Genomic DNA, 4,939 nt, shown 5'->3' on the forward strand with positions numbered 1-4,939 from the left:
AGCTTATACCAACAGGCCCATATAAAATTATACTTATTGCCAAAACTATGCACTGCAATTCTTGGTACCTTGGAAATGTTTCAAAAGTTTGCTCATCACATTTGGAACCAGGCTAACTCCATTTTTTTTTTTAAACATGATGGAAAACAGACCTATACTCTGATCAATCCCTAACCAATCTGTGAGCAAACTGAGAATCCATGTGAGAAGATTCTTATCAAAAGCCCTGGATGCTCATCCTGAAGCCATAACTAGGTTACTTCAGCTTCTATACTCGAGATATCCACCATGGCGTCGATGTTATCGTAGAAAGTATTTCTAGCCACATGGCAGTGGGGGACTTGGTAATTCTGCTCCGTGCTAGTCACTCTAGCTGCCTGACACTAAACACTGATCTTTTCAGTATCAATCACGGGCTATATCTGTCAGGCAGTTGTGAGCATCTACTTGATTTTCATCCTAGACCCCACTATTTTCTTCATTCCTGTGGTGCTTTGTTTGTTTTAGAAACAGTCTGAGGACTCTATGGGGGGGGAGGGGGATAAAAACAGCCACCAAAATATACAAGAATAATGAGCTTTCCTCTAAGGCTTCAGCAGTAAGTACGGAGATCTTCCTGTTCTCAGTGAAGCTATTTAGCCAAGGGAGGCTTATGTTGCCATAGTCCCTTAAACACATCAAACACTTGTAAAAGAGCTGGTATCAAAACACCACTGGAAAGCGTCACAGCACAATATGTATACATTACCCTCCCCTTCATTTTTCTTAATAGGCATGTGAATTACAATCAAAACAGAATAAAAGGTACTGAAATATCAGCCCAGAAACTTCACATTCATGGTCTTTTCTGGAGTTATGTATCCAAAAATTAAAAGCTTATGGCAGTCAGAGGCATTCGAGAGTTAAGTTACTGCCTTCAAACAGAAGACAGATAACAGCAACAGCAAAACACTCCATCAGCACCAGGACACAGTCATGAATCCAGACTGGGAGACACGGAGAAGCCCAAACCCTTTAGTACCATTTGATTGGCAGTCTGAGATCTGGAGCATGCTTTGGTTCACATGAAAGGTAACAGTCAGGAGGTGATTTTTACGCAATATAAAAGAAGTGGTATTTAGGAAAAAATCCAAGGGTTAATTCTGAAACCATCTCAATTGTTTCACATGGAGTTTCAATGCTTGGAGATACCCAGTTATCCGTGGGAGTATGTGCTCTTATCGCCATACATGCGTGTATAAAGACAGGCATATACGTACACACACGTGTACATATATGCCTGCACTCCTATGTGAAATCCTCACACACACACACACACATACTCACATCTCCCCTTTCACTTGTACTCATACTATATATAGTATCTCAAGTCTGTAAAACCTGACACCCTGCTTAAATGTAATTTGCTTAAGAGTGATTTGTCTGATTAAAAACCCCCAGTTCTTCAGCAGTAGTTAGAACCCGGTCAGCTGCTGTCTGTGGAATGCTATTCCCCTGTGCTTGCATGAGGTAGACTTCCCAACCGGGTGAAGAGAAGGTTGACCAGTATTAAGTTTTTTTCCGTTTTTGAATTGAAGGCCCCTTTTTGTTTTGCTCCTCTGGTGCCTTCAGGGAAGAAACTTCCTGGGGTGACCTGTCTGACGGCCTGCCAACTCTGCGCCTGCCTCCTGAGGAAACGGTGACGTGCACCCATGGCTCCCTCCCATTTCTTTGGGCGAAGCAGAAGTGCATGGCTGGGATTCTGCCTCCTGTCTTCCCTGAGAACTGGTGGGCAGCTGTGCGACAATTCTGTGCGGGCAGTTTGCCACCATGTGCTTGACGCTCTGACAGTAATGGCACTTCTTTGGCTGAGGGAGGTAGACGACATTCTTTAGCGTGATGGTCAAGGCCACCACAGTTGTAGCATCTTGGAATCATCCTGGACTCTTCTTCTCTCACAGTCCACATCTGATCCATCAGTAAATCCTGCCGTCTCCACCTATCTCCCTTTGGTTTTCTCTTCTGCTGTGTCTTCCCTTTAGGTCTTCTTTCGCCTCCTAAGCAGGGGCTCCCACCTGGGCCTGTTACCCGGACTGATTCAAGGCCTTTGGGGGACTTTTTAAATGTAAATTCCACTGGCTCGCCTTCTTTCAAGCTTCTAAATCCTTCCATGAATAGTTTGCTTTGGTGTACAAATACATCCACTGGAATATCCAAAGGGTTTCCCTCTCGGTTTATCATGGAGATGAATCCAAATCCCATGTGCACATTGAACCACTTACAGTGGCCAGCTCCTTGCAGAACCTGGGACTCCTCCTCTGCTGGCTCAGGCAGCTTTTCTGACTCTTCATCTTTGCTTGCCCCGCCTGGGCTGATGAAACCTGGTTGAATGACCCCATCGTCTTCTGAAGAACCTAGGCTGCCTCATGGCCTAGCAGCCCGCGAGCCTCTCACTTTCTCTGGGAGCCCGGCCGCGAGGGCCCGCGCGTGGCGAGCCGCAGGGCGCGCCGAGTCCCAGCGGGTCCCGGGCCTCAATGTCACATTTCATCTACATTGTTTCCTAACTCACCTACGTTGTGTCCAAAAACACAGAGAATATCCCAATACTAAAGCGCTACTTCCGACACTCAACAATAATGTGACACAGAATCTATCAGCCTCAGAGCTTTGTGGCACAGTGAGTCGAAAGACTACCACTAACAATGCACTCACAATGTGATTTCCATCACTCACGCTAATAGTCTCATGATGGCACAGTGTATTCACGTTCTGATCCTGTGTTGCATGAAATCACATAGTGTTCTTGTTCTGGAAATGTTGTAATTGTACTCAAGAACAGAAAGAAAGCACTGTCACCCACACTCTATCTGCCGCCTCAAACATTTTCTCAGTATCCTAAATCATGATTACGGTACACTCGCATGTGCCATAGATATAAATCATAGAAATACAACATTCACAAATACTATCTAAGGACTCTAGAGTAGTGTCAGTTTCTCCCTCTCATTTTAGGTGTAGGAAGAGTGTGGGGTGAGGAGGAAGTGTTCGTTTTAGCGTTATTTTTTTGTGCTAGTGTTTCTGTTAGTGTCAGGATTGTAATAGTATTCCCACTCGTTTTCGGTTTCAGTTTTGCGTTAAGGTCAGGATAGTGATAGGGTTAGGTTTAGGGTTAGGGTTAGAGTTAGAGTTGGCTTAGGGTTAGGGTTATGGTTAGGGTTAGCAGCAATGTAGTTTTACTTTCTCTCACTCTGTCACAGAACAATGCTGAGTTATCGTCGCAGCATTCTCACACTTTGAGAATGCAGTCACTTAGAATGGAGAGTAGTCTCGCACATTGAATAAGGACTTTAGGTGAGTCTAAATCTGACGTTCAGTGTCACAGCAATATCAAACTCGTTTCAGCACAATGACAAAGTGAAAAAGCACTCTCAGTGTCAGAGCAGACTCACACAACGTTTTAGTAGTGCTACAGTGTACGAACCACTGACACAGTGGTTCACTCCATTCACAATCAGTATGTTAGCCAACTAACGTAATGTCACATTTTTTTCTCGTTCAATGTCACATTTCATCTACATTGTTTCCTAACTCACCTACGTTGTGTCCAAAAACACACAGAATATCCCAATACTAAAGCGCTACTTCCCAACACTCAACAATAATGACACACAGAATCTATGAGCCTCAGAGCTTTGTGTCACAGTGAGTCGAAAGACTACCACTAACAATGCACTCACAATGTGATTTCCATCACTCACGCTAATAGTCTCATGATGGCACAGTGTATTCACGTTCTGATCCTGTGTTGCATGTAATCACATAGTGTTCTTGGTCTGGAAATGTTGTAATTGTACTCAAGAACAGAAAGACAGCACTGTCACCCAAAATCTATCTGCCGTCTCAAACATTTTTCGGTATCCTAAATCATGATTACGGTTCACTCGCATGTGCCATAGATGTAACTCATAGAAACACAACATTCACAAATACTACCTCAGGACTCTATGGTAGTGTCAGGTTCTCCCTCTCATTTTAGGTGTAGGAAGAGTGTGGGGTGAGGAAGAAGTGTTCGTTTTAGCGTTAGTATTTTTGATAGTGTTTCTGTTAGTGTTAGGATTGTAATAGTATTCCCACTCGGTTTCGGTTTCAGTTTTACGTTAAGGTCAGGATAGTGATAGGGTTAGGGTTAGGGTTACAGTTGGCTCAGGTTTAGGGTTAGGATTAGGGTTAGAGTTGGCTTAGGGTTAGGGTTAGGGTTAGGGTTAGGGTTAGGGTTAGAGTTGGCTTAGGGTAAGGGTTAGAGTTAGGGTTAGCAGCAAAGTAGTTTTACTTTCTCTTACTCTGTCACAGAACAGTGCTGAGATACCGTTGCAGCACTCTCACACTTTGAGAATGCACTCACTTAGAATGGAGAGTAGTCTCGCACATTGAATAAGGAAGTTAGCTGAGTCCAAATCTGACGCTCTGTGTCACAGCAATATCAAACTCGTTTCAGCACAATGACAAAGTGAAAAAGCACTCTCAGTGTCAGAGGAGACACACACAATGTTTTAGCAGTGCTACAGTGAACGAAACACTAACACACTGGTTCACCCTCTTCACAATCACTATGTTAGCCAAATAATGCAATGTCACATTTTTCTCGTTCAATGTCACATTTCATCTACATTGTTTCCTATGTCACCTACGTTGTGTCCAAGAACACACAGAATATCAAAACTTAAGCGCTCCTTCCCAACACTCAACAATAATGTCACACAGAATCTATGAGCCTCAGAGCTTTGTGTCACAGTGAGTCGAAAGACTACCACTAACAATGCACTCACAATGTGATTTCCATCACTCAAGCTAATAGTCTCATGATGACACAGTGTATTCACGTTCTGATCCTGTGTTGCATGAAATCACATAGTGTTCCTGTTCTGGAAATGTAGGAATTGTACTCAAAAACAGAAAGACA

General features: G+C 43.6%; 1 pseudogene; it reads right to left on the minus strand.

Annotated features, from left to right (window-relative positions):
• Positions 1-1,364: 1,364 nt before the first annotated feature.
• Positions 1,365-2,378, minus strand: LOC127214417 (protein lin-28 homolog B-like; annotated as a pseudogene).
• Positions 2,379-4,939: the final 2,561 nt, after the last annotated feature.

The sequence above is a fragment of the Phodopus roborovskii genome, unplaced genomic scaffold, assembly GCF_943737965.1.
Source record: "Phodopus roborovskii unplaced genomic scaffold, PHOROB, whole genome shotgun sequence".
Taxonomy (NCBI): Eukaryota; Metazoa; Chordata; class Mammalia; order Rodentia; family Cricetidae; genus Phodopus; species Phodopus roborovskii.